Raw genomic sequence first — 22,258 nt, forward strand, 5'->3', positions numbered from 1 at the left:
TTAAGGTACCTACATCTGTGTGCGGAGTGAGAGATGTTTCATCTATTCGAATTTCGATCGCGTTAAAGTTAACTATGATTTGTGTGGAGTGGAAAGAGCGCCATCTCTGGTCCCTAGATGGCGCTCATTCGACGCCATACAAATAATAGTTAACTTTTACGCGGTCGAATAGATGAAAAATCTCGCACTCCGCACACTGGAGATAAGTTCAGATTTTACTTACCTACAGCATTGATTTTGTGAGAGATCAGGTAAATAATGCGCATAAAAGCTTATTCTAATATGATGACTTCCTACAGAATAATAAATTTAAAAATTTAATAACTTCCGTCTTTTAATATAGTGTTCATTATTCTATTCTATTAATTTGCTATGTTTTAACAGATCATCGACAGTACCAGAGACATACCTTGAGAGTACATTAAATAAATATACTACGACAATACACACACCGCCATCTAGCCCCAAAGAAAGCGTAGCTTGTGTTATGGGTGCTAAGATGACTAATGAATATTTTTTAAATGAATAATATACATAAATACTGATAAAATACATATAAACACCCAGACACTGAAAAACATTCCTGTTCATCACACAAACATTTTCCAGTTGTAGGAATCGAACCCACGGCCTTTGACGCAGAAAGCAGGGTTGCTGCCCACTGCGCCAATCGGCCGTCACATTGCCGAAGATATGTTTGGTTTAGAGTAGGTATAAAGAGTAAAGAAATTATAAATAACACCATACAGATTAACACGCTTTTCGCGGAGAATAGAAAATTAAGCTTAGTTTTCATTTTCCAAATATGTAGTATAGTATAGTAACCAACAGAAAACATTTTTGTATTTATAAAACAAAGTATGGCAAAGTCAAAGTCAAATATTTTTTTATCCATATGGGCACATAGATGGCACTTGTAATGAGTTGATAACATACAAAATGTGTATAGCAGTGAGTAGTGATGGAGATAACTACTTTCGTAAACTTAAAAATGAAATTCCGCGGGTTCCAAACACGCCCTGGTCTAAGAAGTAGCCCGCAACAAATTCAGCCGGGTGTTCTTTTTGTTATCACGATCTCACATTGTCATTTAAAAATATTTAAGAGCCAACCTGGTGAGAGCAATTTGCCATGTTTGCCATGAAAGCACTTAAAATTATGTTTGTTTCGACATAAAATTACAAATCTTGTTATTTCCTGGCTTTTCTCTGATATAATATGCACATATAAACATTTTTCTTGAATCACTGTCCATTCCTGAAAACTATTAAAATCTCTTGCGCAGTTTAAAAGATCTAAGCATGAAACAGCGGGAGTGAGTTTGTTTTATGCTACGAATATGTAACTAGCGACACGCTCCGAATTCGTACGAGTGCAATACTAATATGTTGCTGTTTAGAGTCATTAATAAAATAATTATGATTACAAGTAGACGCGCGTTTTTAAAGGCAAACCCCGCGCAAGCTCACCACCACGCTGCTACCCTAGTTCAGACGTTCGGGCCCCCAGCGTCTTTGCCTTCCTTATATCCTATAAGATATTTATTTCAATGGTATGCTGTAAAGAATTTTGATCTACATGAAATGCACGTTGTATCTTAAGTATTTAATTGGATGAGGACTTAAAAATATGCAGTAGACTTCCTGTTCTGCTGCGTCATTGCCATCGATGGGAAAGTCGAGATAAACCGATGTCGATACCACAAGTCGCTAAACAGTTACAAGCGCATAACACCACACACTCAACATCACAAATCGATTACGCAAACACATCTTGTTTACCTTCCATCTAAGACGCCTCAACTGACGGGTAACGAGTTGCCGCAATTACGACGTACAATGACTGTGCACTCTCAAACCTATTTGCAAATATTGAATAACATCTCGAGGATTGTATAAACTCTTAGACGCCATGCTGGCATCTATTGTTGCTTCTGTGTGTTCTGTGTCTGGGTTTACGCAAACTATACTCATCTTTTTACCCTCACAACACCACTGCCGACGCCACTCAAGGTTTTATTTTTATTTATTTATATTTTATATTCTTTACGAGTACTCCACCAAGTAAAGAGAATCAAAAAATATAAACAGAGATTTGAAGTAGTAGGTTAAAAAGGCAGCCTTATCTCTAAATAGCCATCCCTACCAGGCAACCTTAGGATCAGAGCTATGTGCCCCGCGACCCGTTGAGCTGTGACAGTAACCCTAGCTCTTCTAAGGATCTTCTTATTTCTGATTTGATCACTTGGAGATATATTATACTAGATCCGTCATTATAGCTCTCTCCTTATGTAGGCCTCCATAGTAAGCGACCGTTTCTAAGCCGTAATTCATCAATCTCACAGTTCAAAGAGTTTCTTTGGTCTTCAGGCACTAAGCAGGCATTACTTTGCGGAATTCCATGGTAAGTATTAATAATAACAAGTTAAATTTAAAATTTAAATTTGCTAAAAAGGTAGCCATTGTTTATTATCAACATCTTTGATACTCCAAAGCAAAACATGCGTAATATAATTTGGAAATTTTGTTTGGTGCTCAAAAGCTAGCATGCAACTGAGTTCCTAACTGGATTGAACACAGTAGTGGCGAGTAAAAAGCTCAGAGGCGCAAATCTCAAATTAATTGCAAACACGTTTCATAAAACTCCTACAAAAACATGCGTTTAAATAAGGCCCTAAGCTTTATGTATTGTTTCTTTTTATCCGCTTCGCTGCTAAGTAGCAAAGCGTGTGTTATTTTAATAAATACCGCAATAAGTCGGCTAAGAATAGATACTCCACTGGATACCTACATTATAAACGTCGTTAAGTTTATGATCCCTTTAGTGCGTTAGGTAACGTGAAGACTACGATATTTTTTCTAGGTGGTAAACGATGATGTAGTCTAAGATGTCAGTTATCATCGTAATTATAAAACTTTTACTGACCCACTACAGGGCACGCGTCTTCTGCTTCTCAGAGAATTACCAGGGTTTTCTTTGTTGGCCGTAGTCAATCACGCTTGCCAAGTGCAGATTGGTAGACTGCACACGACTTTGAGAACATAATGGAGAACTCCCAGACATGCAGGTTTCCTCACGATATTTTCACCGTTAAAGCTAGTATTTCAATTTGAAAACGGATACAACTCCAAAAGTTACAAGTGTGCTAGTTATAAAATTTAGACCCCAAAAGGGAGGCTCAAGCCCTAACCACAGAGCTATCACCATATAATATACCTACATCTAGTTAATATAAGTAAAATACTACTTGGCGGGGTCGGGGAAGTGTGCAAACCCGTGACCACAGCACCAGACAACTTATCCATAGTACCATGCCGTGGCGCAGAAAAATAAAAATGGTTTAAGAGAGCTACATTACTTTGACATTTTTGGTATCATTGTAAATACCAACAACGTCTAGAGAGTGACACCACAGTGTATAATGGTCTCCCGCTGTCCTCAGTTACTAAAGGCAGTCCCAGTATTCTAACTTCGGGCTACTTCCTACCGTTTTTAAGCTGTCTCGGGAATTAAATCCGTTATATTATAATCAAGACATTATTGCAAAAAATATTGATATGCAATTTATTACGTGCGCGAAGTTGCTCAGCTAAATTATTGCTACTATTTTTTTCTTATTACACCTCTCTACTGTTAAATCAGACAAACAAGCACTTCTAAACTTAATCAAAAAAAATAGTGCTATTGTTTTAGTAGGAAACATCGTGAATCTGTTTTATTTTAATAAACCAATAACAGTTTACTTTGCCATACTATTATATAAGCACACTTAACGTTTTCAACACACATTCCAACTGCGCTCCTTTAGCAATTGTCATTAGCAAAACGCGTGTTATTTTATTTAATACTGCCTAAAAACGCTCAATTGCATTTATGTATATCTTTGAATCCATTTTGACTTTAGGTAACGCGACGCTTGCGATATTTTTAGCAACAAGACTAATCAGTATGTTCAATTTATAATTTATTTATTATTCATACACACATTTCACTCCGGTACCGTAGCATCCACAGGAGATGTCGTCATCTGAGGTTGGATCTAAAACAGGAATGAATCAATTAAAACACAATTTACGAAGGCAGACTAAATGATGAATCATAAGTTAAAGTCAAGAATTTATTCTTAAAAGTTATATACCACGTCCCATCCCACTTTATATAGTTTTACAGTAAATTTATAAATTGGGTAAATGATCAAACTTTTGGTAACTATAAATTCATTTTTGCCAGATATTTAATTAAATAGTTAATAGATAGTTTTCAAGAAACAATTAAAATTATATTTGATTAACAACCAATGTTCATGACATTGAGTTGGTGGGTATTTTTATATAAATACTGCATTATCTATGCTTCTCAGTCCTACATGGACTCGAACGATGCAAAGATACCACCCGGTGTCCTCTTCGTTTTATCAATAGGTTATTGCAGTAGTGACTTGATTTTATTATCAGTATCGTATCGTGATCGCCTCGAGTAGATATAAAATATCGGTTGCGTGTCCTGTAAAGCGATCACCACTGGTCACCACTTCGTTATTTAGATTTGAATTCATAACAAAGTGCTTTTATAAATCATTGTTGTTTGTTTTAATCCAAGCATTTCGCAATTACATCGACATGATGGTTTGGGTATGCATATTTGAAAAAATATTCACGTGTTAAATTTTACGGTATTCCTTTCATTTACAGAGCATTCAATTCGAGCACATTGAGTAAATATTTATAACTGTAATATTTTTTTTTTTTTTACAAGCTACAATAGTGTAGCTTGTAAAAAAAAAACATTTATTACAGGTTAGTGTATGTCAGGTATTATGGTGTTATATTTTAAGAAATACTCAAGCTATTTTATGTACTTCAACTTTTTATTTTGCAAATATAATACTCATCTCAATACCTCCTAAGAATGCTCAAGTATATAAGCGAAACGTCACAGCCGTAAAGATCAGTGTGATGTTGCGTTTAAGTATGTATTAGGTATAAAGATATAAGGCGTTTTTAGGCAAATTATTGCATTGAGAAATCATATATTTTAAATTTTTTATTTAACTAAGTGATGTAGTTTCTAAATTAATGGCGTGCCTACCATTTATATTTGCGAGCCATCTTTAGCACGCGTGCTATTAGTTCGCCATCCTTAACACATTTATATATACAAAAGTCCTTCCTTATTTTGTATGCTAAAGGAAAGGGCTACCTATGCTTGGTATTTCTTTAAAGGATAAGATCCGTTACGGAATGATTCACCAAAGAAAGAAAGTAACCGACATAGCCCTTAGGGCTAGCACGCTAAACTAGCTGGTCACATTTGTCGAAGGACCGATGGACGATGGAGTCGAAATGTCCTCGAGTGGACACCACGTCACGGTAAACGGAGTGTTGGGCGCCCTCCGAAAAGTGGTAGGCTCGACTGGATAAGAAAATAGGAAGCGTTAGCGCTGCTTGAAAGATGCCTATGTCCAGCAGTGGAAGCACATTGTCTGATGACGATATATAAACAATCAGCTTACAAATAATTTATACTATAATATTATAAAAAGGTAAAGTTTGTAAGTTTGTGACACTCTCGTTTAGTGTTACAAACTATAGTGTCACCTGGCTAAGTTGTGTTGTGGCTCTTCTTAGACCAGGGCACGTTTGAAACCGTCCTAGCTTTAGTTTTAAGCAAAATTTAAATGCAGTTATCACCATCGCCGTTAAATGTATGAACGCTTTGAATTTGAATTTGAATTTAGAATTTATAGGTAAGTTGTAAAAATATAACCCTCCTTTTGGGAGTCAGGAAATAAATCATAGCACTCAGTACTAAACAAACCACATTCAACACTAGTAAAAACGCTTAACGCCCAAAGTGGGCACGGGTCCGCTACATCGCGGCGTGCGTTCAACAAAACATACCGCTACTTTGTTTTGTTGAACGCGCTAATATTATTCATAGTTAGATCCATTTTCGTGCGATTTTGAAATTCACTTTAAAAGTCGCGTTAAAACATAAAAATTCTTTGCAATGGCAAGCAAGTAGCAGACAATATAATTCTTGTGCCATTTCCTCCATGTATTATTTATGCTGTAGAGTTTCCACCAGCTGCCATACTTCTCACAATTTTTCATGCAAAACGCTGGGACGGTAATAACAGAGCGGGAACTTTCCTTCGTGTGTGTTTTAATTTACGTCCATTATACGACATTAGATAGCTTACTTTAAAGTTCTTTCTATTTGATGTCAGTAATTTATTATTAGTTTATAATTATAAAAAATATAATTACGCATTTAAAATCAAAACTTTCTTTATTTTTATACCTCTCATAGTTACATATTACGAGTAGATTGTAGTACCTACATACGTATGTAGGTACTACAATCTACTGGGATCAACCACCCTCCCATAAAGCAAAGAAGTTTCCACATAGTAACATTAACCACAAATTGCTTACTGATTAAGTACCAAGCGAAAATTACACAACAAAATTATATTTAAAAAAAAAAAACTTTAAAAAGCTTATAATACTTATTTTTCTAAAACGTGTGACGTCAAAATGTCCGTCTACTACTATATTTGAGGTAAGCAGGTGATAGCTCGGAGAACCGATGGACTTTGGGGTCTTAAGGTGCTGGAATGGCGACCCCGCACCGGTAAGCGCAGTGTAGGTCGGCCCCCAACGAGGTGGACAGATGACATCGAGTCGCTGGGGGCCGCTGGAGACAAGCAGCCCAGGACCGTGTATTGTGGAACTCCCTACAAAAGACCTATGTCCAGCAGTGGACGTCAATTGGTTGAGATGATGATGATGATTATGGGCAAACCCTCCCGTCGGGAAGGGCCTTTAGGCCAGCAGTGGAGCGATATAGGTTCTTGACAATAAGAGTAAGAAAAAAATATGTACAAAATTTTTTTTGGACTTCATTTGCACGTGTTCGTATGTGCTTATGAACGAGAATGTGCATTGTCCAGTACTATAACCTTTTTTATGATCGTGACCCCATTTGACCTTAAATGTGGATACAGCTGATGTTATGGTTGTCATTGCGTAACTTTATATGACATTTTTGTACAGTTATTTCTCTAAATTATTGCTGTCAGGAAAAGGTTGTACAACGAAAGATTTGTATTTTAATGAATACTGTAATAAGTAATTGGCTTACTAACTCCTTACCAAATAGTCTTGTTCATCATTTTGTGCCTTTAGAAGATGCATGGTGGGCTTAAACTCTTTATAATTTACCATTTAAAATAAGGAATGAGGCCTAATATACTTCAGTATTTATAGTATGTTATACCTAGCATACGTTCATTTGTTCATTTTTTATTGACACAATTGTATTATGTACGTGTGTATTTGTTCGTATTTATTTATAAATCTAGTTAATCCTAAGGTTGCCTGGCAGAGATCGTTACTAAGTGATAAGGCTGCCTTTATGAATTCTAGATTTGTAAGTTTCTTCTTTTCCTATCCTATTTTATTTCCTATGCAAATAAAAATAAGATAATATTTAGTATAAATTATTGCACAAGTGAAATTCAGATTATAAAAATAATGTGACTATAGCGGTAAAGTAACCGATATAAAATGGCACTAAATAAAACGCTACACGTTTACAACAGTGATACGTACGGCGATAACATGTAATATTCAATAGCGAGGCAATCGATACCGGTATTTGAAGACTTGATTGCATACCGTGAGTAAAGCTTATTGCATTTTATTTTATACAGTATTTATTATTTTATGTGGCAATTTTTTACTATGGTGAGCAGATTTAGAAAACAAATGATATCTTATTATTATATAAAAATGAAAGTGAAGACGTGACCAAGGGAAATAGGCTTAACTTGAGAACAATAACCGATTTCATACATTTTTTTTTTTTTAATTCTCATATACTTTATGGAAGGTCATCGTGCTGAGTTCATCGTGCATCGTTTGCTAAATAATCAAACACAATACTCACGCTTTTATAAAGGTAGGATGGTAATTACGCACGGCCGTAGTCTTCCAGAAACACCGGTACAAATTTCACGGGTCAACTCTCAGAATGTTCTTTTTTTTAATATACTAGATAGGCTTACACTTGACAAATATCATGCCTGATGTAAAGTAATGATGCGGTCTAATTTGGGGCGCGCTTGCCTAGAAATTGCCTATTCATTCTTGCCTTGAAGGCATGCAAGTTGTAAAAATCAGGAAATACCGAAGTCGGAAGAGCGTTCCTAACTTTAGCGGTACGTATCAGAAAGAGTTGCAAAGCGTTTCGTGCTTGTTGCCTTTACGTCAATCACATAAGGATGCCACTGTTCCTGAGCACACTCGCCAAAGTTTATCCTAAAAAAACCCCCAGGCAGGCAACATTACGTCGGTGCTGCAGGCTTTGTAGTTTCTCCTGAATAAGAAATTTGTTGACGATGATGTATGTTTTCCGCCAATCGCGAGTTGATGGAAATCTAAAACCTTCGAAAACATTATGAAGGACTCAGGTATACGGGTGGTGTTCCACATGGTCTTTTTCTTCACCGTTAAAGCAAGTGTTATTTAATTGCACAAAACACACTAATTTCGGGAAACTTAGAGGTGCGTGGTGGTCGAACTTTGTGTATGCTAAAGTCGTAATCACAAGGCTAATCAAACTTGGTGTAGACTGAAGTCATAATCACAAGGCTACGATCGCTTGTATTACTATTTATAAAAATATTATTATAAAATTAGTTTAATTTTATGTTACATTGAAACACTAGAATCTGTACCAAAATGTTACCAAGGCATTCTAATAAGCAGTAAATAAAGGTAAAGCGGCAATTCGCATCGGCAAGTGGGACATAAAATACAATAAAATGCATTGGCCAGTGTTCCACGACTCCAAACTATGCAAATGTCGCAGTACCGAGAACTCGCTGCGCCTTAAAATGACGTCTTTATAGAGTAGTGGTGTGTTAGTGAAACTATTTGGCGTGATTCAATTTAATGTTATAGAATTACTAGTTCAGAACGTATTCCACCTAGCACAAATTGCAGGAAGAATTAAAATGATTTTAGCACTTTGTAATGACTAGAGTGCGTCTTACATGCTTTACAAGCACAACTATACAGCTTTAATAGCACTTTTAGCTGCTGAAAAACGAGGGAGGAACAGTATTTAGTGTGAAATTTAATTCCATTCCACCTATCACAACGACAACAAAGGATATTGCAAGTAATATATATTTTTTTTGACTTACGACTAGTATTACAGGAATTTTCCTAATTAAACAGTGTAGATTCTGATGCAACTATCTACAGACATTATAAACTATATTTTATTAACCTACATACAAACACTATCAATTAAAATTATTATATAATAGAACGGTGGAGCGATTAAAGTGCGGCATGCAAGCTTTACATGCACTACTATTCAGCTTTTATAGCACTTTTCAGGGTTTAGCGTATTTTTATAGTGATAAATGGCAGACCAGGCATTTGGCCCACCTGCTGGTAAGATCTTAGGGCATGCAAGGTACACGTCCAACTTTCCGCCCTGTGTCCATTAAAACGAGTAGGTGATATTCCTTATGCTTATGATAATAAAGGCAACCACTTCCTTCAGACCTAAGAAAAGCATTGCAACAATGCTTTTCGATGGAAGAAATAAGTATGGTTGTAGTACGTCCCAGTACGAGCTCTGTCATAAAAGCTCTATTATTCCTAGGGTTGAGAGCACTGCACTCGAATCGTCAATGAATACGTACCAATACCTCGAACGCACAATCCAGTAAACGTTAAAAGGAGAAATTTCGAGAAAGAAGTTAACCGCCGACTTCAATGACTCGGATGTGCAGGGAACTCAACTTAATTCAACATTCCGTGATATCTTTTTCTTTTTCTGCTCGTATAAAATATCTCAGTGCCTGAAGACAAAAATCTTCGGACAGTGCGTGTTGCCAGTGATAATCTATGGCTCTGAAACATTGCCGCGAGCTATGGGCCTCATAAGAAGGGTTACGGTCACTAAGCAAACGATGGAGAGAGCTATGCATGAAGTATTGCTACGTTATCAAATCTGGAATTAGGAGATCCGTAGAAGAACCAGACTACCAGCTAAATTGGCAATATGCGGGGCACATAGCTCGGAAAACCGATGGACTTTGGAGTCCCAAGCTGCTGGAATGGCCACCTCGCACCGGTAAACGCAGCTTTGGTAGACCCGCGACGAGATGAAGGGATGACATCCGGCGAGTTCCAGTGGACCCAAGTGGCTACTCCCTCCCTACAAAATACCTTTATCAGTGGATGATGATGACTAGTTAAAAATGCATTTCTCCAACCACAAAGAAGGATACAATAATTTTAGGACAGTATAATAACAAAAGTGATACTGAGAATTTCTTGATAGATAAACCGAATACCTGACAATTCTTTGCCCAACCACGTAATGGACCCAGGGCTTTGCGATCCGTAGTCGAACACGCTAACTACTCGACCAACGAGGCTGTTTTCGTAAGTTCTGTAGATGCTAGTGCTAAATGCATCTGCATTTTAATAAAAGCAAAATCAATAGACTTAAAACATTCAGTACAAATTGAGTGCCCGCTATCTCGATGTGTAAACACGTGATGTCCGACACTGGAGAAATAAACCTGTTAGATGAATGGGGACTAGTTTGTTGCAACTTCAACAAATTTAAGTAAGACGGCGTCTGTCTGTCAGTTTTTTACCTTTTTATGATGATAATGCCGAATTGATCTTCAGAGAATTTAGCTGAAAGGCTACGGGGCGAGTACATTTGCTTTGTGCGCATTTTTTTAAATTTAAGCAGTTTAAATATCACTTGCTACAACGGTGAAGGGTAACATTGTTAGGAAACCTGCACGCCTGAGAGTTCCCCATAATTTTTAAAATGGCGTGTGAAGTCTACCAATCTGCACTGTCCCAGCATAGTGGCCTCAACCCTTCTAATTCTGAGAGGAGACGCGTGCTCTCAATCTGTCCACTCGTCGAAATATCAAACTTTTTATAGCTACCTGTCCCTAAATAGGAGAGAGCGCCGGACAGACTGGAACTGTTTTGGGTATTATTTCTGTTAGAAATTCTCTTTATCTTCCCCGAATTAGGAAAGTCTAGGCCCGGAAGTCTAAGCCACTAAGTCCTCCTCTCTCGCAACTCTCTCTTAGTAGAGAGTGATTTTGAGCATGGATTAATCATGCCCCTGTATTTCACAGCCCAAGCAGATGGTCCATTTGTTTGTAAGCGGAAAACCATCGCCGATAAACTGAGCATATCACAGTGCAAGCAAGGAACACGTCCTTTAAAGTGCAGCCCTATGTCCATCAACCTAAGGCGTTGAGTCTTATATGCCTATGATTAAACCGGCAACCATACCCTTTAGACCGGAACACAACAACTGACCTTGGCGGTGGAAATAAGCACAGCCGCAGTAATTTCCCGAGCGAGCTCTCAAAAAAATCTCAGTACCAGCCAGTTAGTAGATCTACTACGTATAGTGTCTAGTACGTATCACGAGTCCTTATTCTCAGTCTTAACATAAAGTGGATTAAGTCATTTTTCTCCTATGAACGAGGAGGAATGTGTTCAGCAGTGGCACGTTAATATTTTGATGTTACCGATGACGATAATTAATATTTTATAGTACCTGAAAATATTGTATTAAGCACCGTAATAAATTTGACACATTCAGCCACAAAAAGAGCTTAGTAGTAGATCTTCTTGTGACAGAGCTAAAACGGTTATTGTCGCATTTGAGTGATATGATACCAATAAAAGTACAACGTCTATAGTCGCGGTTAACGATTAGTACAAAGTAACCGACAAACCAATCATAACAAAATGAACGTGATGACAATGCACAATAATATCGCAGCATCGGCTACTACGCAGCATTGTGCGATGCCACGCGATCTTTTATCTGATTGCAAGAAATGATGCAGATCCGAACAACTTCATCTGCGCACGAGTGAACAGGAAATTGATTGGCCCAAGTCAAAGGAAATAGTGTTGCTTAATATTTTAACAGTCTACCAGACCTATTTTCGCCACTGTCAATCTCCAGAAAGATTTTCCTACTATGCGAGATATTGCACAAGTGTGTGCGCAAACACATATGCACTCTCTATTCGCTCACCTAGTACTTCGTGATCTGCTGTTGAACATGTGCACTACGAAACTAACGAGCTTCATATCCAGAAGTTCTGGTTATTGAATTTAAACTAAATAAAAAAATCTAATTATTACCTTTTCTTATAATTAAATTATCACTTATTATTATTATACTTACTTAAGATCACAGCGCTTACCACTGCTTTAAAAGTGAAGTTCTCCGTGCCCTTGTGTGCGTAAAGATTCTGATGAATTTGCCTTACAAAGTTTTTCCGCTATTCCACACAATAAAATCCGACGCCCGAGAGTCGGGGTAAATTATTTCACGGTCGTGGTCACTGCACTATTTGGTCATTTATTTACTGAGTTTCTTGTCGGCACTTCTCAGTGGAATCTGCCTTCCGAACCGGTGGTAGAGTCACTACAAACAGACTGACTTGACGTTTCAAAAGTGCTTATTAATTAGGCCTACTTGAAATAAATGAAATTTGAATTTTGAATTTTACTTGGCTCCCAAATTGGGCTTTCAAATGCGAAACTGATTATTAAAATCGGACTGATATAGGTAAAAAAGTTTAGCGCATTCTAACGAATAAAATTTCATCCCTATTTAACATCTCAGGGGGTGGAATTTCATTATTTTAATTTACTTTCATCTTCTGAGTCAGTAGTAAAAATTTTTTTCAATTTCGAATCACTGGGCATATATGGGAAAGAAATAAATAAATCTTTAACCTAACCTTGAATAAATAAATACGCTAAAAAAAACTCTTTTTATTTACTTTGTTTTTAGAGTATAACTTTTTTATTCATTTTCCACTCATTATTGATTGTTTACATTTTAAGACAGATTAAAAAATGTGGGATTGATTGGTTATTTTTTATACATCACCTTTAACTTGCACCACACTTAAGATAATCCCACACGCCCACAGTGGAGCCTTCTTGGTAGGCAGTTAAGTGCGAAATGTCTTCTTTAACGAAACGTGATTCTTATTAGGGTTTTAGTATTTCCTTGTTTTATTTTGACTTCTTTGTAGATTAGTGATCTTTTATTAGTTTACTACGAACGCTTGATACCCGGGTTCTGTGCACAAACATTATTAACGTTTGTGCACAGAACCCGGCTTCTCGTACCTTTTGCCACCTGATTCGTCTACATGTAATATTCGTTTTCTAGTTTTCCTCGACATCCATACTTATATTATAAATGCAGAAGGGTCTGTGTCTGTGAATAACTATGTTAGTTTGTTTAGTACCTATGTTAGGATCAACAACTATTTCAATGTTTAAAATAATTTGTCACAAATATAGTTCACATCCTAGAGAGAGTCACAGGATACCTTTTATCCCAGGCAAGGACCTGGGAAACTACCGTGAAGTAGATTCTTTTTATTTTGGGCATATAAACTATACCACCGGGATTTTGGAAAAACTAAAACAACGCAGACAAAGTCACGACCAACCGCTTTCTGCATATTATACAATATACAGAACCCTGGAAAAGTCGTTTTTAAACCTTGAACTATCCTATAAAATCAGCTTGATGCTTTAAAAAGTAGCCTGGGACCAAATACAGACTTTTAAGACTGACGGCGTTAAAATATAATCGTAGAGATTTTGTTAGCCAATTGTGCGGTAATATTTTAGTTGCACATTCTGCTAAGTTTTAACATCGTGCATCGGTGGACATGACAGAGATTTTATAGGCAAATATATTAAAAATTATTCTAATTTAGTTACGATACCTAATTATAGATTTTAAGTATTTTTATTGAATTGTGCAAACATAATGTTAATGTCATATGTAATAAGGTCGATTATCCATTGAATGTTTAACACGTCCAACACTTTATGTGGCTGATCGTAAAGGAATTCGAAGTAAAAAGCTTTACGTTCTTTAGTGTTTGAATTATAAAATGGTTTGAAACGTTTTGTCGCTCCTTCGACGCGAATTAAAGCCCCGTTTGAATGGGAATTATGTACTCGTATTTAATTTGATAAACTGTGTTGATAGCAAAGTGATATCCGGAACCTCTAACTTTTCGGAGATATGTGCGTTTTAATATTAGCAATTAAAATATCACTTGCTTTAACGATGAAGGAAAACATCATGCGTAAACCTGCAGGCCCAAGTGTTCTCCACGATGTTCTTAAAGGCCTGTGAAGTCTACCAATCCCCACATGGCCAACGTGGTGACCTTCGGCCTAAACCCTTCTCATTGTGGGAGAAGATCCGTTCCGTAGTGGAACGGCAATGTGTTACTGATGATGATGACGATTCACAATACTTTTAAATGGTTCCTCTTGATATATTAGGACACTATCCAAGTAAAGGTACGAACTTGCAGGGTACCACGGTTTTCACTTGATTCGTTACGTACGCATTATGCTTAAAATGCTCCAACATTTCGCGCACTCTCGCTGCTTGGTAATCTGATTGCTCAGCCCCAACAAAAAAATTCAAAATTCAAAATTCATTTATTTGAAGTAGGCCTAATATAAGCACTTTTGAAACGTCAAGTCTGTCTGTGTGTGACTCTACCACCGGTTCGGAAGGCAGATTCTACCGAAATGAAGCCGGCAAGAAACTCAGCAGTTGCTCCTTTCCAACATTAACAATTTACATTTTACATTTTAAAATTCATTTTTCTGTCTTGTGAGAGAAAGCGGAGCCGGATGCTTCCAAGCAACCTTGTCATTAAGAAATTCATCAATTGTATAATAACTTCGCTGTAATAAATGTGTTTTAACACATTCTTTAAACTTATGCATTGGTAGGTCCAAAATTACCTTAGGGATCATATTATAAAAGCGTATACTCAGTCCCACAAATGACTTCTGCACCTTTCGCAGACGATATGCAGATGTCATTAATTTATGACCATTTCTTGTAACAAATAATAACAAATTGATATATCTAGCGCCAAAGTAAGCGTAACATTTCTTATAGGTACTAAGATGACTGATGAATATCAAACATAAATACTTATAATATACAGATATCTAGACACTGAAAAAAATCATATTACTCACACAGACAATTTAAAGTTGTGTAAATCGAACCCACAGCCTTGGACTCCGAAAGTAGGGTCGCTGCCCACTGCGCCAATTGGCGTTCAAGGAGTATGACTTAGTAAGACCATGGTGAAAACTACAATAAGAGTATTGATGCATGTTACTCGCTGCGTCCAAACGCAGCACAGCCGAAGCGAGATTGACAATGTAGTTTTTACGCCGAGCAATAAACGCTATCGCATAGCTCGAAAGATTTACGTTGAAAAAAAAAGTATAAAGTTAAAGCATGGAAGGTGTAATAGAACACAATGAGTGTTCACGAGAAGAAAATTACATTTGAAGTTTTTTATGCACTTTCAAGTATAATGTCCCGTGATTGTAATTGACATAGATGCTTTTACATCCGGGAAAAAAGTAGATTAAAAAAAAGAATATTGTATAGAAGTAGGTAGGTGGATTCTAAAGTTTTTTTGTTATACTGAAAAAGTTAAATTAAATTTTTTATCATGAACCAAAATATTATGTGAGTTGGCAGCATGATGACCTTTAGGTATAAACACAATTGGAGATTCAGCATCTACAGGTGTTTTGAATGTTAAACCTGTCTTTCCTTTTATACGAGTTTTTTTAGTAATTAAAAGTAAAACGAGTTCAGTATACAAGTAGGTGAATTTAAAAAGTTTTCCTTTTTTTGTTTATAATGTAAAAGTGACAACTTGATTTACTAAATTAAGTTATGAGTTAGAACATTTTATTCCGGAGGTAGCAGTGTACTGCACTGTCTCGAATACAATCTATAAAACATTTATTCCGGTACTAGATAATCTTAATACCTCAATCGGGTTCTAAGTAAAGTCATGGAAATACCACAGAGAATTTATGATGGTCCAAGAGAGAGTGGGCAATCTTATGGGAGAGCTTGAAAGCTGAGAATATGTAATATTAGGTTAGTGTTGTTTTATTAGCTATGTATGACTTTGATTTCGGCAAAAGTTGCAAGACTAAATAGCATGACGTCACACGTTCTATGTGCGTAGCTAATATTTTGAATTTATATATAATTAGTACTCAGCAAGTAAGCAATCTTATTTTTTTACCTGGGCATAAAAAACTAGAAAAATATAAATAGAAAAAAATATAAAATAATCATTTTTATATAGAAGTGTTTAAATATTTAAAAAATCAGCATGTGTTTATTAATCAGGAGGAGAATAAAACGATCTATAATATATTTAATTCTACCTAAATGTCATCAATCATCCACCATGAACCTTCTAGAATCTACTATAATTCTAGATATTCCATGGTGGTACTAAGTCACTTAGATAACGCTGTAGAACTGTAACATCCATTCTTGCTTGTCACCCAGGCAATTGAGTACTTACTCGTACCATGTTGCCCAGTAAACAATATTATGGTTCTTAAAATTAAAACAGCGTGATTAAGTCAGCTCTTTAGACTACATTGGCATTTACCTTCAGCGTAAATCGCAGTCAAACTGCTTTGCAAACTTTTTTCAAGATTTTTTCAAGACCCTAAAATTGTCCACGCCCTCTCGCGACCTGAGTGCTTGTAATACATGAATGCTATTTGCTGGTACAGCTGAATATTAACCGTCAAAGCTAAGTGTCTGTTAGGCTTTTAGCTCTCTCTCAACTAACTAGGAACCAACTAGCATTAAAATTATTTATGATCAGTAAATGACTGGTAAAAGTTGCATCTAACGAGTAATAGCTTTGGACATAGCTTTCACATGTTTAATGAGATATAAGGTAAGCTTTTCATAGTTTCTTTCGTACTGTCACATAATAGAGGGGTTAGAATACTAGTGTGAGTTTTATAGTATCTAATGAGTGTTATTTTTAGTTTCATACACTCTTCATCATAATCAGTTTATTAATGTGAGGCGTCCTTTCTAATAGGAAAGAGGATTTTCGAGCATCGCATTCATTGCACGACGCTGCTCAGTGCAGTAGAAGGCCATATACTCGTGTTATTTAATTCCATACTAATATTGATACGTAACGCGACTCAACCGTAAGGCTGAGGTAATCTTATCATAACGTGATACGTAAGTATTGAATAGTAGCAGCTGTTAGTTTGCTGAGTTGTTTGATATACTATGATATTTAACTAGCTTATAACTTGCAAAAACTGGAAAAAATGCACGATACAACGTATAGTGCAGTTTTTGTTTCGTACCGCAAAGATCGGAAATGCCCTTCCAGCTTCTATTTTCGCCAGTACCTATAATATGAGTACCTTCAAATTAAGAAAGAATCGGGCATCTTCTAGGCAAGCGCGCTCTATCTTATTTGAAACTAAGACTTCATGCCTTCACGGACTTCACAGCAAACATGACAGAAACGAGAGACAGAACATGACAGTATCTTCGCACTGCTTTAAACCATTAGGTATAAATAAACTAAAATGAAATCAAAATCAAATAAAATATGTTTATTTGTGCAAAGTAAGAATGTAAATAGGAAATCCCATTCTTGATGATTTCCTGTAATTAGAAAATTATAGCGTGGAAATATAGAGTATTGAGTTTATCTTCGGGTGTTATGTACCATAACTTTCACGGTTGCATTGTAGAAAATCAATGCATCGAAAACAGATTTGATAACAATGGACTAAGAGCCCACGACTACCAAATACGTTGGGAGCTGGACGAGGATTGCTAAACTATTTATTCATAGTTTAGCCATTCTCGTTCAGCTTTCATCGAAACATTTTTGAGAAAAAAGTACCACATTTTGGTATCTTTATTCTCAAATTTAAAAATTTACGCTGCGTTTTTATTCATACTACCTACTTCTTGAACGTTTTTATTTCCGTCAAAATTGGGTTTTGAAAAAAATATCGGAAGTATTGCTAGATTGTATACTGCTAGTTGAGTCTAAACTACATAACCAGATGTATTCTTCTTCTATGATACAATATTTCTTTGCTTGGAATAAATTGTTTACTTTATGGCACTTCATTACTGTTGTTTGCTTGTATGAGGTGCTTTTGGAGGCAGAATATAAATATAAAGGCTCAAAATAAAATTCAAAGTTAGTTTTCTGATGGAGTTTTTAAATTTTGCAGGCTCTTTTAAATGTTAGTTTTTTTTTTAGCAAAAGCTTAGTAAAAAATCAGCATGTCACTTCTGTACGTTACAATCAAAAGCTTACAATTTACACATTACATTACAGAACATTAGCCACATTCTTCGTAACCAAAGTCCACGTCTATTTTATAGATCTCAGCCTAAGTGCTCAGTTTTGTTTTATAATCTCAACAAGTTTAAGCATGTCAGTCAACGTTACAGTTGAATTAGTAAATAGGTCTGGCTACCGTGGACTCTCTGTCTATAACCAATAGTTATGAATACAAAATACGGTCCTATATAATATCAGTATGACTGCTACTCAACTGCCTTGGAAACGATAATATTCGAAGTAGGCTTGCAATGTTATGGCATAAAATAAACAACAGAAACGATATCAATACTGTATCGGGACAATAGGGAACCAACGAAGGCAGTGTACTGTAAATTATTGGCTGTGATAATATGAACAGCCGACATTATTCTGCGGATACCAAGCAATCTATACAGATTCTATACTATAGTAAAATAATATGGTTATGTCTGTATATTAAGTAGAGAGACTCTTTTAGTCGTAGGTACCAGTGTCAAACTGCTTGGTTGGTCTAGTAGTACCTAAGTATTATCCACTTCAGATCATCAGCTTTCGGGTTTGATGCGTTCCAGTGTAAGCAAACTGCTTTTCAACAATCATCATCATCATCATATCAACCCATCATAAGAAGGGGCTAAGGCAGAAGTCCACCACTCTGGCCCAGTGTGGATTTATTTTCTCAACAAACCTTAGAGTACACTATGGAACACTTCGTTTTTGTTTGCGGTTGATGTGATACTCGTACTCGATCTTAAATCAAGACTAATTAGCTAATTATGACAAATGACAACGTTTAATGTATTTTTCATGCGAAAACCAAAAGCCTATATTTCAGAAAGTTTCGGTTACGGTTTAGCATTAAAAACTAGTTTTGGTCCAAAATAGCCCAGTGGGTAGGACTTCGACTCCACTTTCAAAGGGGGCGAGTTCGAATCCAACGCACCTCTAACTTTTCTAAGTAATGTGCATTTTTAGCAAAAACATCACTTGCTACATCGGTGATGGAAAACATCGTTTGGATACCTATATTCACAATGGGCCAGTGTGGTGCACTACAGACTTAACCGTTTTGTCTGGTGGGAGGGTACGGCCTTGGCTAGTTATCAACCTACTGACAAAGACGTGCCGCTTAGCGATTTAGCGTTCCCGCACGATGTCGCGTTGAAACTGATTAGGTGGTTTTGTGACGTGTGTGTACTTATGTACATGCGTTAGAAGTTATACTTCTTTGGCGTAACAAGATAATAATCTTTTCAAAAGTTTCATCTTTCGCCTTATTTTATGTTTGTAGAAAAAACGACCATACAATACAAAAAAGGTATTTAATATTTTGAAAATTTTGCTATAACTAGATAAACTAGTTCAATAAAGTTTATTTAAATATCACACAAAAAATATAATAAAAGAAATGGACATAATTAACATAATTAAATTTGGAATACTAATCGACTCATTATCGGACAACCAAGTTTCACTCAACATTGAAATTTAATATTTTTGTAAAATTGAATCAATTGAATCAACAGAATGAGCCCGCAGACTTGCAGTATACACTGTCAAACCTATAAAATAATAAATAGCTAACTTCAAGGTGTCGGTTTTTTTTGACTGTGTGAGCGCGCATCGTAAAAATTTACTCTCATATTTTTTGTCTAACGCGCCAAAAGAAGTATAACTTTAAAAAAATATATTAACCGCTTCTCATCGTGGGAGGAGACCCGTGACCTCTAGTGGGTCTGGGTGGGGAAGGATGTTGATAAATGAAAGAATTGTCCACGTTTGCGAAACGCCTAAAGCGTATCAATACCATAATCGGTTTAACTATTTAGTTGGCGACTTGGACTAATGGATTTAATTTACTATCCAGCAATCGAGTTAGACTATCTACAATAGTGTTATTATCTGCTTTAAATCAATTCTAAGACTCAGTTGGGTCCGATGGCGCAACAACCTGATTAAGTGGATCCTGGCTTTTGTAACAAACATACGCCGATACTTTCAGATTTGAGTTCTGATTTTCTTCCTGCAATTCCTTGAATAATTATGATATACTTTCTGTTGGATTAGTACCTAGTACAAATTGACAGGTTATTTTAATGGGTTACGGGGTTGTTATTTTGACGTTAAAACAGTTGATGTACGGAAGCTATGGTGATCGCTCAACCGTAACAATAGGAAGATCTTCCATCGAGTGGGTGATCGTGCTCGGGGACCGAGGTTCGAACATTCATCTTTGGAAGTTGTTTAAATAGGCATTTTTTGTGAACACTTCGCTAGCGCGATGCAGGATTTTTGTGGCGCTAACTAGTTCGGTAATGTGGAGACCGCCATAGTTGACGTTAGTTTGATGATTTATTATCTACATGTTGTTAATAACGATACAACATAATTGTAATTGCTTATATTGACAGGTATTGCACCATGCATGAAATTCCTATATAGGTTTAAAGTTTTTATATAGAGGTATACATAATCAAGAACACTGTACTTTTTTAACTGACTTGACTGACTGACTTTTTTAATACTGAGAAAATGCCTGACGCATACCACTCCTTTGGGGAAAACGGAGCGGGTGGAACACCAACATGGTCTTCCACCCGCTAAAAACTCCGAAGTTTATGTTTAAACTGGCTTCAAATAAAGTATCTCCACTCAGTGTGTCTAACTATCATAGTTTTAATATCCAATAATTCTTTAAGCATATTAATCTCCTTTTGCTTTCCCTTTAGCCAAGCTCTGTGATGCTGGCACAATATTTCTTCTTTTATCTTGGAAAAATACTTGTGTGTTTTGGTTATGGTATTTTAAATCTGCCAGATTTCGACGATAAATGATATAACTCTACCATTAGAGACGTTCCCTTTGTCAAGCTAAGGAATGTTATTAGGCAAATTATATGTTATAGAACGGAAAGGTGAAACTGCTGATGAGCAAGCGCATTCAAAACAAGCCTTACAAAATCAAATCGCGAGACAGCAAATAATAATATTCTGCAGTAAACCTGAAAGGCGCCAACGAAGTAACCTTAAGGTACAATCTGCGCTGTGATTTCATGTAATCAACAGCCTTAACTCATGTCAATCTAGCCGATAATAATCACTACCGTGAGCATTATAAACACTTGCGCAAGTCACAAGAGTTGGTGGATTTTATTAAATTATGATAAAAGAATTTTTACAGGCAAAAAGTTGGGATGTGAATATGTATGTTTTCTCGAATTTGGTTAAAGATCACTCACCGACAGCGGCACTTATTATTTTTTTTTATGTTTTGAAATTTTTTCCAGAAGTTAGTGGTGTGAAACGACGAAAGGAGTCCTAAAGAGTCCTAATGAGGCCAGTGTCGTGTTTAGACGATGTTGGTTGGCATCAAAGATGAACACACTGGACTAGCTGTCACTATACAAATGATAGCTTCAATTGTGTTGCCGTTTTAAGCGCCATTGACCTGCAAGTGTCTCTTGCGCAAACATAACGTTTTTAGTACACGTATTAAAACGTTACACTTACAGAACCAAAATGGCATTAACTAATTGGAGACAAAAAACATGCTCACTTCAAAAAATGTGTCGGCACGTGTCTGGTGATAAGCATAGAGGTCAATGGTTTTACCGGATAATATCTATCCTGTATCGCTTCTATTTTGCGCCATATCAAAATTTCCAATGATAATTTAAAGTCGCCAACGAGCGGTTATGTCGGTAACCGGTGTTATTTGCGAATTGATTAAACGTTTATCGTGTCGGTAACAATTGGGGACCGGAATGCGGTCTGTTATATAAACGAATATAACAGACTATCTGTCGACTGCAGTTTTATTTCAATGAACAATTTATATCCAGCAAAAAACAATTTAAAAATAACTAGTATCAGCTATGTGTAGTCTCCGCACAGTGAAATAAATAGAGGATAGAGGAGCTGAATCCTATTTAGTCAGTATGTTATTCTTTACCATATATTATGA

This window comes from Pararge aegeria, chromosome 8, assembly GCF_905163445.1.
Source record: "Pararge aegeria chromosome 8, ilParAegt1.1, whole genome shotgun sequence".
In the NCBI taxonomy this organism is placed as follows: Eukaryota; Metazoa; Arthropoda; class Insecta; order Lepidoptera; family Nymphalidae; genus Pararge; species Pararge aegeria.